The 19,316-nt window shown below is 37.9% G+C and overlaps 1 long non-coding RNA gene across 2 annotated transcripts in view; it reads left to right on the top strand.

Moving 5' to 3' along the window:
* Positions 1–16,084, top strand: part of LOC122553633 — a 59,697-nt gene extending 43,613 nt beyond the window's left edge. For both annotated transcript variants that reach the window (XR_006312774.1, XR_006312775.1), the window contains exons 3-4: positions 11,874–11,963; positions 14,135–16,084. This is a non-coding gene — a long non-coding RNA (uncharacterized LOC122553633). The remainder of the gene's footprint in view (positions 1–11,873; positions 11,964–14,134) is intronic.
* The last annotated feature ends 3,232 nt before the right edge of the window (positions 16,085–19,316 follow it).

Below are 19,316 nucleotides of genomic sequence, written 5' to 3'. Positions count from 1 at the left end.
GACTTTGGAAATCAATAGTACAAAATACAATACTAACTGGTCCATAATAAACCGTAGGAGTCTTTTCCTTCTTTTACTCATCTACATATTATTCCTCAGTTATCCAAAGACACAGCATTGGCAGGGGAGGACTCTTGTCCAATTAAATGGGCACAGAGGTGAAGGCAATGGAAGAGGGAAGTTAGAGGGAAGGGGAGGGGAGGAAGATATGGAAGGTATCTGAGTTGTGATATTGGAAATCAAAAACAAAAACAGAAATTTCTGGAAAAAAATCATCTGGTCTGGCAGCATTGGTGGAGAAAAATCAGTTAACACTTTGGATTCAATGACCCTTCTTCAGACTAATGGTAGCTAGGAAAAAGTTGTTTTTTACGCAGAAGATAGGGTGGGGGAGGGATAAGGAGTAAACGATAGGTGGAGATAGTGCCCGAAGAGATACAACTCAAAGGCTCCTTTAGGATCCCAGAGACCCCTTCAGCCACCTCCTATACCCTCCATCCAGCTGGACCACTCCCTCTGGCCTTTTACCTGCACTCGGCCTCTTCATAACATTGGTCACCTCAATTTCTCTGGCCCCTTCACTCAATCCCACCTATCTCTCCAAGACCTGACTGCATTCCTTGCTCTCAGATCTAATCCTGACTTTCTTATGAAGCCTGCTGACAAGGGTGGTGCTGTTTTTGTCTGGTGAACTGACCTCAACAGCTCTCCTTCCCCTATTTCCCTGTGGACCATGACCTCAGCTTGGAGCATCAGGCCATTGTCCACAATGGTCACTAATCTCATTTAATTTGGTGACCCTTTGTTTCTGCCTGCTCCTACCCCGCAGAAGTCATCTCTTCTTACCTTGACTCGGTTTCTTTCTCTGCTTGTCCAGTCCCTTCCCACTTTTATCAGTGATTCTTCTGGTGCTTTATGTCAGTTTCAGAATTTCCAGTTTGTGGGCTCCAGCCGCCTCCTCATTACCATAGATAATCCTTTTACACTTCCATCCCCCGCAGGATGGTCCCAGGGCTCTCCACTTCTTCCTGGAACAAAGGCCTAAACCATCCCCACCCACCACGACCTTTCTCCCCCTGGCTGAGCATGTCCTCACCCTGAACAACTTAGCTTTTAACTGCTCTCACTTTTTTCAGGTCAGAGGTGTGGCCATGTGTACCCGCATGGGCCCCAGTTATCCCCTGTCTTTTTGGGTACAGGGTGCATTCCTTGTTCCAGTCCTATTCCAGCCCCTACCCCACAACTCTTTCTCTGGTATATTGATAATATAATTGGTGCTGCTTCCCTCTCTCGTCCAGAATTAGAAAAGTTTATCAATTTTGCTTCCATTTTTTGTTCGCAAAGTAGACCCTGAGCTTCCAGTTGCCTGCCACTTCAACACACCACCCTGTTCCCTGGCCAACATCCCTGCCCCAGGTTAGCTGTAGTGCTCTAGCAAAGTTCAGCACAAGTTGGAAGGACAGCACCTCATTTTCTGCTTGGGAACTCTACACCCTTCTGGAATCAATACTGAGTTTAACAATTTTAGGGCTTGAGGCACCTTCTGCCATGTCCTTACTTCAAGCCCCACACACCAGCCTTGTTAGCACATGGTCTGCTATTACATACAACTCATTGTTAGCTATGAATAGTCCCCATTAGCAGCTATTCATTCTCTTAGGCTGACCGTTATCTATTCCTTTGCCTGTCGAACTGTTATTCTGTACCTTTGGGCTCTACATGCACCTATTGTTTATTCCTTACCCCCTTTATCTTCTGCATAAAAACCAACTTTTTCCCAGTTACCATCAGTTCTGAAAAAAAGGTCACTCAACCCAAAATATTGATGCTGATTTCTGTCCACGGGATGCTGCCAGACCTCCTGGGATTTTCCAGCAATTTCGGAAAAGCAATTTTCTTTAAAACACAAGGACTTTGCCAACACAGTTCTCTATGGCAAGGAGTTACAAAAACCCACAACCCTCTGAGAGAAGAAATTCCTCCTCATCTCAGTCTTAAATTGGTGCTCCTTTATTCTGGAACTATGCCCCCTGGTCCGAGACATTCCCATGTGGGGAACCATCTTTTCAGCATTTACCCTGTTACAATGAGATCATCTTTCATTCTTCTAAATTCCAGTGAGTAGAATTTGTCTGTTTAACCTTCACTCATAAGACAATCCCTTCATACCAGACATCATTCTTAGTGGACCTTCTCTATACTGCCTCCAATGAAATACTATATTTTCTAAAATTGCTCACAGTACTCCAGACGTAGCTGTGAATTATTATCTCTGTGAATATATACACTCATACCCAGATATGCACATATACATAATTCATAATGTTTTCTTGTATTGATAAGCATGTACCAATGTTTGGAATTACAATGCTGTAAAAGAATAGACTTCTTATGACATGTTCAAGAGATAATAGGGATTCTCATTAGAGCACAGATGTAACAGCTGGTTTTAACCTGTAAGCATAGTAAGTTGGAAAGAGGAAATTAATGTTTATACAGAACTGAGAAATCCTGATAAACACTTGTGGATGATAGACTGATTCCTGCTTCCTACTCCAGTGAATTGAGAAGTTGTGGTTCAACATTGTAGCGGAGGATTAACTTTGATCTCTGCTGGTGGGAAGATAAGTAACTTTTTTTTCCTGACAGAGGTACTGCCTCTGGGAGCTTCTGATGTGAAATAACTGAATTATGCCACAAGTTCTCTAACTATGATTGCTAACAGTTTTTTGTTGGAAGTTGAACCATGTGAACAAATTTACAGAGAGCAATGGAAGGATGAAGTGGAAATATGTACTTGGGTTACTTCTGTAACCAAAATGGAACGAGGCTTTTGTATTTATCAGGAAAATGTTTAAAACGTTTAGAGGTACAATATTTCAGAACTGTATGCAAGTAACTTCAGTCCATTGAGTCCACACTAACCCTCCAAAAGTATCCCATACAGATCCACCTCCCACCCTATCCCTGTAACCCTGCCTTTCCCATGGCTAACCCATCTAGCCTCCACATATTTGGACACTGACCTGTACATCTTTGAACTGTGGGAGGAAACCAGAGCACCCTCAGGAAACCCATGCAGACACTGGGAGAATGTGCAAACTCCACACAGTCAGTTGTCTGTGGTGAAATGGAGGTTAGAGAACTCATGGAAATAAATATTGGTGTTTTGAAAACAGGTCACATTACAGAAGAGGAAGTGCTGGAGGTCTTAGAAAACATAAAGTTGGATAAATCTCTGGGACCTGGTCAAGTGTATCCCAGGACGGCGTGGGAAGTTAGGGAAGAAGTTGTGGGACCCCTTCAGAAATATTTGTATCATTTATAACCATGGATGAGGTGCTGGAGGACTGGAGGGTGGCTAATTTTGTGTCTTTATTTAAGAAAAGCTATAAGGAGAAGCCTGGAAATTATTAGTCTGTGAGTCTGACATTGGTGGTGGGCAGGTTGCTCGAGGTGATTCTGAAAGATTAGATTTTCCATGCATCTGCAGAGGCAAAGACTGATTAGAGATAGTCAGCCTAGCTTTTGTAAGGAAAATCATGTCTTTCAAACTTGATTGACTTTTTTGAAGAAGTAATCAAAAATATTGATATGGACAGAGCAGTAGATGTTTACTTGGACTTTAGAAAGCCTTTGACAAGGTTCCAGATAGTATGCTAATTAGTAAAGTTAGATCACAAGGAATTCAGGGTGAGCTTGGCAATTGGATATGAAATTGACTCAAGGAGACGGAGGGTGGTGGTGGAGGGTTGTTTTTTTTGATTGGTGGCCTATAACCACCAGTGTTCCGCAAGGATCAATGCTGGATCCACTTTTGTTTGTCATTTATACAAATGATTTGGATGAGGATATAGGAGGCAAGGTTAGTAAGTTTGCAGATGATATCAAAATTGGTGGCATGGTGGACAGTGAGGAAGGTTATCTAAGAATATAAAGAGGTCTTGATCAATTGGGTCAATAAGCTGAGCAGTGACAGATGGAGTTTAGTTTGGACAAATGCAAGGATTGCATTGATGTAAAACAAACAAATGCAGGACTTATACAGTTAATGGTAGGACCCTGGGTCGTGTTGTAGATTAGAGAGACCTAGGGGTTTATTTACATAGTTCTTTGAAATTTGCATCACAGGTAGACAGGGTTGTTAAGAAGGCATTTAGCACTCTTGCCTTCATTGCTCAGAACATTGAGTATAGGAGTTGAGACGTCGTGCTGAGTCTGAACAGAATATTGGTGAGGCCTCTTCTCGAGTACTTTGTGCAAGTCTGGTTGCTCTGCTACAGGAGGGATATTATTAATTTGAAGATGGTTCAGGAAAGGTTTATCAGGATGTTGTCAGGAATGGAGGGTTTGTATTATAAGGATAGGCTGAACCTTTCTCACTGGAAGTTGACCTTAATGAGATTTATAAAATCATGATGGGATAGATAAGGTGAATAGCAAGGATCTTTTCCCTAGGGTAGGGGAGTTCAAAACGATAGGGTATATTTTTAAGGTTAGAGTAGAAAGTTTTAAAAAGGGGCAATTTTTTATACAGAGAGTGGTTCATGTGTGGATTGAACTGCCAGAGGAAGTGATGGATACAAGTACAGTTACAATATTTGAAAGACATTTGGATAAGTTCATGAGTAGGAAAGGTTTGGAGGAATATGGGCCAAATTCAGGCAAATGGGACCAGTTTAGTTTGGGAACATCGTTGGCATGGACTAGTTGGACTGAAGGGTCTGTTTTCCATGATGAATGACTCTATGAAAACCATGAATTGAATATTTGTCATGACTCTGATGGCGATAACAATGAAAATGAATAGCATGAAAATAGTTGTTGAGAACTTAAATCAGGCCATGACTATCTTGATCACTGATTCATTCAATTATGCTGCATTGGATCAGTGTGCAGGGCTGGTTGGTGGAAGGGTTACCTGGAAACCCTTGACAAGGCAAATAATCATAAAGTTAAAAAGTATGAAAGCACTCTATGCTTTTAGGGATAATTATGGATTAACATTTTTAATTAGAATGGTTTCCAATGTGAAATAGCAGGAATGCATAATTTCATCAGCACTAATCTGGTCCTGAATGACACAATTATTAATATGTAAGTTTTTCACTGAGAAAAGTGAAGATGAAATTGGACATAGAGAATAAGAAAGTGTTTGTCTTTGGTAATGCCTTAAATTTACAATTCATTGGATCAGAACATTATTGCAATCCATGGTGGAAACCATAGGTGGAAGTTTCCCAGCATCTGAATAATATAGGCAATGGCAAGCCAGTTTAGAAAATATGGTAAGAATGGAAAAATTTGATTCTTGATGTAGAGAGGTACAAAAGATTTGATCTACCACCCAAAGTTCTCACTGTTAGGTGAGACTTCTGTTATTGAGTGTGAGGGACCTATATGTATACACTAACATCTCAACATAACCTAATTCCATTTCATTTATAGGTAAGTTGTTGTTTTCCCAGGTTGTGGAGAAAATCTCAATGGCACCAATTCCTGACATGAATGTGTGTACAGTTATCTGGCAGCTGTAAAAACACTGGTGATTTCTCCAGGCCTTTATCATGTCTATCGCTCCCCAACAACTCGGGACAGTGATGAGCTGCAACGACATTGGACAACAATGTGTCCATTGAGGGTGGCATCAGTCAAGCACCAGGTTCACCACATCAACATGCCACACTCTCATTTACTTAGAATACCATGCACCACTCCAATACTGAACTTTCAGGCTAACTTACCCTTCATATTGCAAAGTTGCTGCCACGCCTCATTGCAGGGACAGGCACCTGTCTCATAAATTGGAACAGTGTTCATCACGGGGCTTTTGGCTTAATCTTTTGGCATTCACGCACCTGTTTGATTCTCCAAGCACCCCTGATGTGCTTTGCCTTTTTCACAATGCTGTATCATTCAGAACTTACAGGCTCACAGTAATTCTGTCTTAGCTTGCCTTTTAGTGCAGATACAAACCAGGCAGCTTGTTATGCTTGTCAGCAGTGATCAGTCAAGGAGCTAGATATGTTGTTGTACTGCACCACATTATATCAATGTTCAGCATGTGCCAGTAGATTATATGGCAAATACACTGAATGTGTTTATACCAAAAGGCCATATCTCAAAGTCTAAAGAGAGTCATCCTTCATCAAGTCCCGTCGGTCCTGCCACAATCAGTCAAGATCGTCCAATCTCTGTCCAGAGTCTTGAGGTATACAGGTTCAGGGTGCTGTAGCAACTCAAAATGTAAGGAGGGAAATGATAGAGCTTTGGAGAGCCCAGGCTACTGTGAGAGGATGGTCATTAACTGTCACCAACTCCCTGCCTTTGATGAACCGTACATTATAATAGTTGTTACATCTGGGGATCAGGTGTAAAAGTGAGGAGATGAACAGTTAATTTGGGTGGCACAGTGATTAGCACTGCTACTCCGCAGCGTCAGGGAACCGGGTTCGATTTCAGCCTCAGGCGACTGTCTGTGTGGAGTTTGCACTAACTGTCAAATACAAACCTGGCTTGAAGCAATTGTGATGACTCTGTCATTGGTCATTGCTAATGCATCATCATCATTTCTGGGAAGGAGAAGGGTTTTTATAAATACATTGAGGATGAAAGGGTAACTAGGGGGAGAACCGGGCCCCTTAAAGATCAGCAAGGCAGCCTATGTGTGGAACCACAGGAGATGGGGGAGATATTAAAAGAGTATTTTGCATCAGTCTTTACTGTGGAGAATGACATGCAAGACATAGAATGTGGGGAAATAGACGGTGACATCTTGAAAAATGACAATATTACACAGGAGGAGGTGCTGGATGTCTTTAAATGCACAAAATTGGATAAATCCCCAGAACCTGATCAGGTGTACCTGAGAACTCTGTGGAAAGGTGGGGAAGTGATTGCTGTACCCCTTGCTGAGATATTTGTATCATTAATAGACACAGGTGAGGCGCTGGAAGACTGGAGGTTGGCAAACGTGGTGCCACTGTTTAAGAAAGGTGGTCGGGAAAATCCAAGGAACTATAGACCAGTGAGCCTGACATCGGTGGTGGGCAAGTTGTTGGAGGGAATCCTGAGGGACAGGATTTACAAATATTTGGAAAGGTAAGGACTGATTAGGGATAGGCTTTGTGTGTGGGAAGTCATGTCTCACGAACTTGATTGAAGGTTTTGAAGAAGTAACAAAGAGATTGATGAAGGCAGACCAGTGGACGTGATCTATATAGATTTCAGTAAGGCATCCGACAAGGTTCCCTATGGGAGACTGGTTAGCAAGGTTACATCTCATGGAATACAGGAATACAGGAAGAACTAGCCATTTGGATACAGAACTGGCTCAAAGATAGTAAACAGAGGGTTGTGGTGGAGGGTTGTTTTTCAGACTGGAGACCTGGGACCAGTGGTGCGCCACAAGGATCGGTCCTGGGTCCACTGCTTTTCGTCATTTATGTAAATGATTTGGATGTGAACATAGGAGATATAGTTAGTAAGTTTGCAGATGATACCAAAATTGGAGGTGTAGTGGACAGTGAAGAAGGTTATCTCTGAGTACAATGAAATCTTGATCAGACAGGCCAATGGGCTGAGACATGGCAGATGGAGTTTAATTTAGATAAATGCGAGGTGCTGCATTTTGGAAAAGCAAATCAGAGCAGAATGTACACACTTAATGGTAAGGTCCTGGGGATTGTTGCTGAAACAAGAGACTTTGGAGTGCAGGTTCATAGTTCCTTGAAAGTAGAGTTGTAGGTAGACAGAATAGTGAAGAAGGCGTTTGGTATGCTCTCCTTTATTGGTCAGAGTATTGAGTACACGAATTGGGAGGTCATGTTGCGGCTGTATAGAGCATTGGTTTGGCCACTTTTGGACTATTGCATGCAATTCTGGTCTCCTTCCTATCAGAAGGATGTTGTGACACTTGAAAGAATTCAGAAAAGCTTTACAAGGATGTTGCCAGGGTTGGAGGACTTGAGCTGTAGGGAGAGGCTGAATAGGCTGGGTCTGTTTTCCCTAGAGCGTCGGAGGCTGAGGGGTGACCTTATAGAGGTTTATAAAATCATGAAGGGCATGGATAGGATAAATAGACAAGGTCTTTTCCCTGGGCCGGGGGAGTCCAGAACTAGAGGGCATAGGTTTAGGGTGAGAGGAGAAAGATATAAAAAGGACCTAAGAGGCAACTTTTTCATGCAAAGGGTGGTGCATGTATGGAATGAGCTGCCAGAGGAAGTGGTGGAGGCTGGTACAATTGCAGCATTTAAAAGGCATCTGGATGGGTAGACGAATAGGAAAGGTTTAGAGGAATATGGACCAAGTGCTGGCAAATGGGACTAGATTAGGTTAGGATATCTGGTCAGCATGGACGAGTTGGACTAAAGGGTCTGTTTCCATGCTGTAGTTCTCAATGGCTCTATGACTCTAAGTAATTGCGGGTGATGTTAAAGGTCTCACCTGCAGGTAACAATTGATAAAATCAACCCAAGACTGCTCAAGAAAATTAAGCTAATGCCTTCTCTCCTTAAACTGTAAATATTTGACAACATGCCCTTCTGTGCAAAGCTGCGGCTTAGTATTAAGAATTGCCTCAGGATTAGATACAAAGACAATGGGTGTAATTATTTTGAAAATAAATGGTCTGGACTTTGTGATCAGCAGTGAAGGAACACAGCTTGCCATTTATCATTCTTACAGCTACCCAAAAACCTTTCACGGAATTTTGAGTTGCAATTTACAGTTACCAGAGAAATTTTTAAGCACAGCACTGTCTGGAATCTGGCTAAACAGTTCAAGAAATAATAGGTTCTTCAAATAGAGTGAAGAAATCTCAGAGGTGCAAGTTCCAAACCAAGTAGTATGAGATTGGATTAAATATTCTCTGTCAAATCACGTTCAGAATATGGAACAATGTAGATGAAAGGAAGGTGGGACTTAGAGAAATTAAATAGGAAGAAAAATGTTAAGAAATTTAATTTTAAAGGTATTAATAATTAAGGAATTAGATTATCTGTTTTTAATTGTAAATTTTTAGTGCCAGGAGGTGAAACTTTTCTTTTACCTGAATAGACAAGCCGTAACATTTACTGGTAAGTGCAATGTTTGTCTAGTTGGTAAGCATCACAACCAGATGCCCTCCCTTATATTGAATGCCAAATCTGACCAAGAGTTTCCACTGTTGAATATTATGGAGGAGCAGGGCAAATTGGGCACAATTTCTTGATTTTCATATTTAACTGTGCAAATGCAGACTCTAGAAACTCCTGTGATGTTTAATTCAGTGAGTAATTATAGCCAGTTGTTATTTTTAATACAATGTTCCAGTCAATAACTGCTGTTTTTTTTTAAATGCACTACTATCTGAATGATGTTAAAAATCACACAATACCAGGTTATAGTCCAACAGATTTACTTGAAAGCACTAGCTTTCGAGGCACTGCTTCTTCCAAATAAATCTGTTGGACTATAACCTGGTGTTGTGTGATTTTTAACTTTGTCCACTTCAGTACAACACCGACACCTGCACATCATATCAGAATGATTGTAACATAGTATTTGGGTGGCTTTCTAGGACTTAACAGATATATCCAAGATTCTATATTTCCACTAAATATTACAACTGTAAATAATGTAACCTATAAAAAGATTATTATAAGCAGTTTTAAATGCAAAGTTCATGTTCTCAATCAAGACCACTTAATTCTATTGAATAGAAATTTATAGAGTATAAGCTCTTTTGTGTTGTTTAAGTCAAAGAATGTTGCCATCTTGATGACTCATGGAGACTTTGGTCTAAAGCAAAAGAATAAATGATGGTGCTGTACTACGTGCCTGAATACCTTTAGTAATGAGATTTCAGAGAATTAGGTTGAGGAAAATATCCATTGCCATTGTCCAATCCACTTGATTTCATTCAAGCATTTCCAGTCTTTAACAAGTTTCAATCTGCAGCTAATATAACTGTAGCTATCAATGCTTGTCTATAACGTAAATATTTGTCTGTCTTGTCTCATCTACTTTGTCAGGATAAATGCTCAGATCTTTATTAGCTATTTACTTTTGCATCCAAGATCTGGAAATCTGAGTAAACTCAAGCTGTAGCCTGATCCTGATAATCTAGGCCACTGCATGAGCCACTTCTGACCGTCAGTGATCAGATATAGATCTATGCCTGGACCACCTAGATAGCCAAGACAACCAGAAAAGAGACTTTCTCATCCTGCATAACTCCATTGATAATGATAACTCCATCTCCATTGATAACTCCATCTCCAAACAATCAAAGAACATGGACATGGCATTGGATCCTATCAATCTGAATGGATTGTAAACATTAGAAAAGATAAGACTTCATTACAGATGGGAAAGAAACATGACAATCTGGAAATCCAGAAAAACAATACTAATGTTAAATGTTAAAGTGTGTTAAAAATACTAATGTTTAATGTTAAACTCTAAAGAGATTTAAATAAAAGTAATCTTTTGTTTACAAGGCATGATTCATTGAGGGTCAGCAGCTATCTACCATAATGTGTTAAATTGTGACAGTATCTTTATCAACTGTCACAAAATCAAAAAATGTTTGAGAAGTGTTTTGAGTCCAGAGACCCTTCTTCAGAACTTGGATTGGACTCAAAAGGTTAACCCTGTTTCTTTCTCCACAGGTGTTGCTGGATCTTCTGAAAATCTGCAGCATTTTCTGTTTTTATTTCACATTTCAGCCATCTATAACATTCTGCTTTTACTGTCAAATGGCAGGTTGCATTCACAGAGGTCACTTTGGACATTTTTATATCTAAGCTCAGTCTCTAAGCTGTTATCTTAGTTGGCATTCACAGTGGGTGCTGAAGCTTTTAGAACAGAAAAAAGCAATTTGCATTATTATTTCACTGTTCAAACATATATTTGTATAAAACATCTGTAGACACTTTATAGCAGTACAATAAGATGAAACCAGAGCAGGTAGGTGATCCCCTACTAAATCTGTGTGGGGCAACTCACTGCTAAGTTTGCATATGTTGTGCCTTTGTGTATCTAAAAAAACAAGCACAATACAAACAACCTCCTGCCCCTTTGGCTTTTATAATGAGCACCAGATCATGATTTATGTTCAACACAGCATCTCCTTCAAGGGTGTGTTTAAAAGAAACAGGAATTAAGGCAAATTCATCAATATCAATAAATTACAAGGTGTAATGCCAACTTTAAGCAAAGTTTTAAAAAATGTAAATCTAAATGGTCCTCAAACAGAAGTTAGCTAAAAATAAAACATTATTTAGCATTGCGATGGCATGCTGAATCAATATACTGAGAGGCTTTGCATTGAACCATACAGACTCAGGTCCCATGTTTGATCTACACTCTGCACTAAGTTGAAGGATCATGACTAAAACCCGGCAAAGGCTTTTCTAGTCTAGTTCCAGGATCAGGAAGAAAAAATCATCTATAATTCCAGTTGCCAGTAGTTGTACAATGCCACCTGCTAAAATATGAATGAGAACAAAATGGGATTTATCTCCAAAGTGACTTGCACCATATCTGTATGCAAAATAGTATCTGACAATTACAACATTTATAGCATTTTAATGGCCAAGAGCTGCCTACCATTCTGAACACTTTGGATGAGGTAGAGAGAGAGAGGCAACTGGTGGTCAGGGTACCAAGTCCCAACTGGAGTCAGGAATTATTGGAAGGTTAAAACACTTGGAGTGGAAAGAAGTCTGTTTCTGAATAGCACACCTTTATAGCAATGCTTAGTGGAGTGTTATTTTGGAAATTAGCTCTGATTCCCATAGCAATTTCATGGAGAGGGACCAGAAGTCAAATCTGTATGAAAAGCAAATGCGATTACAACTGATTACATGATGATAGATGTTTTTCCTCAGGTTTTTAACTACCTTTGATGGAATGGTCCAGAAGATGTGACAGAAACTGAAAAGAGATGCAACATACCTATAAACCCCGTTTATTTCAAGGTACATGATTATGTTTCATATTAATTTATATACTATAACAAGTGATAGCCATGGTTTAATGACACTTTAACTGTGGTATGGATAGCAGTGACTATTATTTTAGTCACTGACCATTTATTGAGTGCCCTATGTTATCAAAAATATTTGGTTTAAAATCTAGAAATTCTTGACTCGTGTAGGCCATTATTCCACGATGTCATTGAAACGGAAGTATTTATTTTAACAAAAGGTGGTGACAAGCAGATTCTTCCTGTAAATAGTTGTAGTTGAGATTTGCATGCTGCAGTGCCATAAATGTGCCACTAGAGGACAGACAAGACTGGTGCAGAATTCTGCCATCGAGGACAGATGGCAAACTGGCAACCATGCAGAATTTAACAGTATTTGTCACTCCCGGTATGCCATTTTTAAGGGTTTTTTAAAGTAGAAGACAATTTGCTATTCAATTCCACAAATAGTTAAGTGGGGTTTGCAAGTGATATTTAAAAGAGGCACAATTGTAAACGAGGGGCCATATAAATCTGCCACTGGGATGGTCTTGAATAATTTCTGTGATAAAATTCAAATTAAGTCTTGAAACTCTACACCAATTTAATTCATGTGAAAGTTACCAATGGCTTCTCCCTATGTGTAGTACCTTTGCAACAACTACAACATTTAAAAGGTATCTCTTCTAAGACCAGGAAGGTTTAGAGGGAAATGGGCTGAATACTGGCAAATGGAACCTTGGCATTTTGGGATGTCTGGTCAGCATGGATGAGTTAGACCGAAGGGTTCGTTTTCATGCTGTATGACAGTAATGATTCTATAATTGGCAGGAACTTGCAGAAATCTAAGATTTTCAAGCTGGAATGTTTAAGTGACAATGGCCCTTTTTAAGATTTAATGACATATTTCAATATATACAAAAACATGCAGTAATACATCAGCATTCTACTAGTTGTCACTCACTGTCAATTATCTGGCTCTAATTATAAATGAAACAAACAGCAAACATTTCAGTCATTGGAGAGGCCAGGTACATCTTTCTTTTTAAAAATTATGAAATCTAGTCAGGTTAGACCTCTTATAAATGACCTGTGCTGACTCTCTGCCACCATTTCTATGTGGTTGTGATAAAATGGAAATTGATAAGATTCAAAGTAACCACATCCATTAGGAAGTAATCTTGTGAAACCAAGTTTAAAAAAGGGTAAACAATGTTTTCACCCATGACAGGATATGACAAGTGATCTCTAACACAAATACTGTCTATCAAGGTTATATGTGGCAATAATGTGTTTCACATTAAAATAATTGAATTTGGGTTTTGATGACATATTTGTATTTATATATTAACTTTTTTTTAAAGATCACATATCATTAAATATTTTCAAAAATTTTACAAATTTTGTAATGCTATTTGCAACAGAAACTAATTTTGTGATTTAGAGTTTTGGCTCTCAATTTGGCTTGCTGTCATTTTGATGACTTTATTTGCTGAAAGGCCTGGTACATGATATCTGAGAGTTCAAGAATGAGACATAATCTATGGGTTTGTGTGCGGATTTCAAAAACAACATGGAACTGGAGACATTAAAATGTGAAGGAAGAAAACTGAATCCTATATGTTTAGTGAAAGAAAGGATTGATGCATGCAACTTGGGAAACAGTGTTATTTGGAATGATAAACTGCAGTCAAACAAAAGGAATATCATTTACAGAACTGCCTTTCAAAGCTCAAAATGTAATTGTTCCTGAAATAAACTCTTCAAATGAAGCCTTAAAATGCTGGTTCATGAACATAGAAGCAAAAATAATATTTTGAACACTTTAGTCCAAAATGATATTTTAACCAAACATTTTGGATGATTTGATACCATGTGCAGTTATTAAAATGTGAATATTAATTTAGCCTTTACAAACATAACTCTAAAACACCTCCAATTTTACATACTATTTATGTCACATATTGCTAGTTTGATACAAGAATTGCTGAGAGTCTTATTAGGCTTTGCATTTCTGTGTGTTTTGGCTGATTTCCTATGAGAGATCTTCACAGAATTCCAAGTGTATTTTTTATGAGCAACTTTTGTTAAATTGTTAGAATTCAATCACAGGTTAACACAGGAGTAAATCATGACTATACATGCATCATAATTCTTTGCACTTCTTCATTTTTTTCTCTTCAGAATCTCAAATATTGTAACATTGCCGGATGCAAACTATGTTAAAGATAAATAGAAAATACATGATTTTGTGAGAAGATGTTGCGAACAATAATGCCTCTGTTGGGATCAAGCACCAATCATCTTAATTAAGCTCTTGAACAAAACTGAAGGCTGTTTTTCAATACTAATGTTTAGCCTATTTATTGCCATTGTGATATCTTTTGTTAAAATCTACTCCATCACTTTATTTGACATTTTACTCGGAGTAAAGATTACATTAGAATAAATGTTAAGTGATATCTTTATTCAGTTAGTTCAGTTCTATTTCTCGAAACGAAACATTGTTTAAATGTAAGAATTTCTTATTCTAAATTCTTACCTTGTTTTATTTGTCGACAAGTTACCAGAAGACTGAAAAGTTTGGTGATTTCAATTGCAAATGTAACATATTGAAGATGTAATTCACCGATATTCTAATCCCATGATGAGTCATTTAAGAAACTAACAAACTATATCCAATGTCTTTGTACAATTCTGCCCTCTGACTGAGGAAACTTTTCCAGAGTTAACAGTTGCAAATGCTGCCTAAAGTGCAAAGTATATTTCTTGGGGAAAGTACCTAATTTTAACTGTAAACTGAGCAAAGTGCACTATATCACAACAGAAAGGACAAACAAATGTTTCAAAGCTGCTATCTTGAACGGAACTGAAGAATTATTTTATTTCACTGCAATGATTATTCTGAATAGGTGCAGCATTAGCTTGACTATTTGATTACACTGTGACATTTAAATCAGAAAATCATGGACTTAACCTCCACTCCAAACTTGAGCACGTAAATCTGGTATGTCAATGCTGTGCTGAAGGAATGGTGCAATATCTAAAGTGTTTTCCTTTAGTTGGAGTATAAACTAAGATCGAATTGAAATGATGCAAAAGATCTAACAACATAGTCTGAACATAAGCAGAAAGATTCTCTTAGTGCTCTTGCTAACGTTCATTCTTCCATGATAATTACAAAATCAGATTAGCTGGCCACCTATCTATCTCATTGATATGTGTAGGATTTTGCTGCTCAGAAAACTTGCTTCAGGTTTGTCTACAAAGTGGAATAAATCAATGGATTGGTTTTGAAGCAGTTTGAGTTATTTTACGAATCTGAAAAGTGTTATATAAATGTTATTCTTTTAAACTACAGTGGAGACTTACTTTCTTTAATGTGATACATTCAAGCACTTTGAATAATTATAAATGGCATTGAATATTGAATACAAATCAAGGTCGTTCAAATAAAATGATTTTATAAAAATAATTCTAATGTTATTCCTACATACTTGGCATCTTCCATATAGCAAATAATCGCTTCCACCCAAACATATATTTGATAAACTTTTACTTGCATCACAAATTCTTGTCATTGTAACTGGTAACATAAAGGTTCAATTTCTGTAGTGTGTGTTTAAGTTAATACAAATTCACAAATCACCCCAAGTAATAAATTAAACATACCTAAATGAGGGAAAAAAAAGCCTTCACATGAGATCAGATTGTTATCTAACCTCTATGCTTCACCACAGCAATTTATGTTTTAACTCATTAACTCATTTTTACATGGTTATTCCTTTAAACACAGCTGTTAAAATGTTATACATCTACAGTACATAATAATAGCAGCTATAATCTTCTCTTACCAGTCATGATCTGATGTAATACATTAACTTTTCAAAAATACCAACAAATTATTCATTCTTTGACATCACACAGAAGGAATAAACAAGCATCTAAAACTTGTGAATGATCAGCTTTTCCCCTCCTCCTGCTTATTTATCTTTCTTTCTGAGCAATTGTTCAAATTTAGATTTAGCTGTTGCCTCTTCCAGTACAAGAGATGGAGTGAGTTGGATAATGTTCAGGACACAAATTGCCTTGTGTATATTCTGTGAAGAAAAATATGAGAGGTCATTATTCAGTCCTGTGACAAGTGGGAAATGACTTCAGCAGAAATTAATTAAACAGCAAAATTGTATTTTTTTATGTTTTGCTTTCTTAGCCATGCAGCCTGTGCTTGAATTTGCTAACGTTACTATGAACTGCCATGATGTGCATTGTATGGACATCATGATTTTCCTTCTTGAGGTGTTTTCCTCTTTCCAGCTGCTTAATATTCCATCATCTATTTTTGCAAAAGAATGGTGCAGGGAACGAGGAAATGTCTCTTCCCAGTGCCTCCCTATAATAATAAATAACGTGAAAGTGTACAAAAATAACCTAGGTCAGTGTCCTTTAAGCTTCATTTGCCAGTGTTTATTGCCTTTCCTGGAGTCTGGCTGTGATAAAGAATTCATATATACAATAATACATATACATTATCAGAACATGCTTTGTGCAACAAAAACTAGGAAAATCTATCTGACAAGAAATGGGACAATTTACCATTGGTTTATTGTTTCTCAAATTTATCTTTTTTTTAAAGTTGCATTAATGCTTGTTCATATTTTAACATTACAGCTGCTTCTTTGATTCAAACAAAGCTAATCACACAAAGAAACATCTTAGCATTGTAGGTATATTTAAAAATGTTATAATTTGAAATTTTAAAAAAATCTTTGATCGTTTTTTAGGTACAAATTCTCAGAAATCATTTCAACAGAGTTGGATGTTGCCAGTGAGCTAAATATTTCAAACATTTTCTCGTCATTCAATATGTTATAACCGCCTGTTAGCAAAAATGGCAATTCACACATTTATGACACAAATCTCAGCTAGAAATTTGCAGTTCCTCTAATGTGGAAAAGGAATTGGAATTGGAATTGAGAATTAAAACTGGAATTGAGAAATCAAGATCTCTTTAAATAAAAGTTTTACAAGGCAATGCTTATTGAATGTCTGTGACAGTGGAATGAAGGATGGCGTTAGTTGTGCCGTTCTCCATAAACTGCAAGTGAAAATAACGGGAATGCATGCACGAAACACGTTTTACAATCTAGGCTTTGATTATTCAACTCGTTAAAACCTTTATCTTCACCATGCTACTTTTACATCAACTCGACAGCTATTTGAAGGGGAAATCTGCTCACTTCTTGATGAGGCTAAAGGAATACATTGACAGTTTTATGTTTGAGATGAACACGGAACATTATTCCCTTCACCAAATTGGTTTGAGTGTTGACATAACTGCCCAATCAACAAGGATGTGCAATGTTAACAAAAAATCTGCCTTGTTTGTGTGAAAAAAACAGTTGCAGTGTTAAAATAAATACAATCAGCTTCCTGACTCCATTGACAACGCCGCACAGCATCAAATCCTACAAATAGATTGCTTTCCTCGCCCTTGCTCTTAGAGGTTATGGAAAATAAACCTACACCCTGATAGCATTCCAATGATCTCCCTAATCTCAGTTGCACTCTGTCAGAAGAGGTAACTGGTAGTTTAGCAAAATACCCTAGATCAAAGGGGGATTAATCACCAATTGAATCCACACAAAGTAAACCTGTCATTCAAAAAATTATTTCCACTGAACTAAACAAGGGGATTTTAAGGTATTTGCATAACAGGGAGCAACAGGCTTGAGCCAGGTTAAAAGGTTCAGAATTCAGCTAACATTTAACTTTTCTTTTAGTTGCGGTCCTCTTTGTGAAAACAGATAACATTCCTTCATGTATTCTAACCTGATAATACAACAAACTGACTGGACGATGGCTCGAATTGGATAGTATTGCAAACTTTCGTAAAGGAAGTATCAGTTTCACTTTCAGTTGCTGCAAATCTGATTTGCTGGCTTTTAAGATGTAATCCCAAAAGGTCCCTGAAATCTGAACAATGTTAATTGTTTTTCAACATCTTTGTTAACTGTCTTCCTTTTTCAAATACATCTTATTTTACGTTGTTGAGCTGTTGTGAATTTGTACTTTTTGTGGATAATACCATTGTACGATCGGACGCGAATTAACTTTTGCATATTGAAAGGTCCCACATAGAAGCTACATCAAGAGGTACACATTTAGGCTTTTTTGTTAAGTGTGCTCTCGGATGGTTTTATGTAGCTGTAATCCCACCAGAGCTAGTCCTAATTTTTTTAGAGGTTGGATATGCACAACATGGATTAAACAAAAAAATGGTAACAGCATTGACTGGGTTTGATTAGGAAAGGGTTGAGTATTTAAGAATTTTATGAAGAGAGGAACAGCTTGACTGGCGGCTTAGAAAAGGGGTACAAATAAGATGCAAATAATTAAATATTTATATTGACAAAATTCGATCTGGACATTAGGTATTTATTCAGAAAGCAGCACGGCATGCAGTATACTCTGTACTGGAAATGACGTGCCAGGGTAATATGGGGACCAAACATCAAGACACGGAAGATAAAGTTCATGCATGAGAAACTTTTATGTCAAGTCAACCGATAGAATTAAACATCTTCAAACAGGAAAGATTTGACTGGATGATGATGGAAAGGTAGACCAATCAAGCCAACTGATAATGGAGAACGAAGAGGTGGCGTGGAAGTTATTTGCCCTTTCCCTCTTGCAAAATGAGCTGTAAGGGACCTGAAACTTTAACTTTACTTTCTCTCCACAGATGCCGCCAAACCTGCTGAGTTTCACCAGCTATTTCTGTTTTTGTTTCAGATTTTCAGCATCTGCAGTTCTTTGCTTTTTGGAATTAAAATAGTTTAGAAATGGTGGAGTTCATCGTTGAAATAATTTACATTATCGACTTAAAAATCACACCATATCAAATTGGAGTCCAGCAGGTTTAATTGGAAGCACTAGCTTTCAGAGCGCCACTCCTTCATCAGGTGGCTGTGGAGGAGCTGCACTCCAAAAGCTAGTGCTTCCAATTAAACCTGTTGGACTATAATCTGGTGTTGTGATTTTTAACTTTGTACACCCCAGCCCAACACTGGCATCTCCAAATCATGAGTACATTATTGACATTTGGATTGATTTAAGACATTGATGCAAGGTCTCACCTTGTGGTCAGCAATACTTTTCAGCCTCACTGAGAATAGTTTTATTTCAAAGTTAATTTTGAACGCATATAAATAGTTTGCAGACAATATAATGGCCTCATGGTTTTATCTCAATAAAGGATATATATTACCACAATTTTATGCATGTCAATTGCAACTCCAAGTTTTGTACTGCATTAATAATAGGGAAGATTTAGGTTATAAATTTTAAGACAGTGAAAATTACT

This window comes from Chiloscyllium plagiosum, chromosome 10 (assembly GCF_004010195.1).
Source record: "Chiloscyllium plagiosum isolate BGI_BamShark_2017 chromosome 10, ASM401019v2, whole genome shotgun sequence".
In the NCBI taxonomy this organism is placed as follows: Eukaryota; Metazoa; Chordata; class Chondrichthyes; order Orectolobiformes; family Hemiscylliidae; genus Chiloscyllium; species Chiloscyllium plagiosum.
Note: the sequence above shows the minus strand (reverse complement) of the source record. Positions and strands in the feature narration are given on the sequence as shown.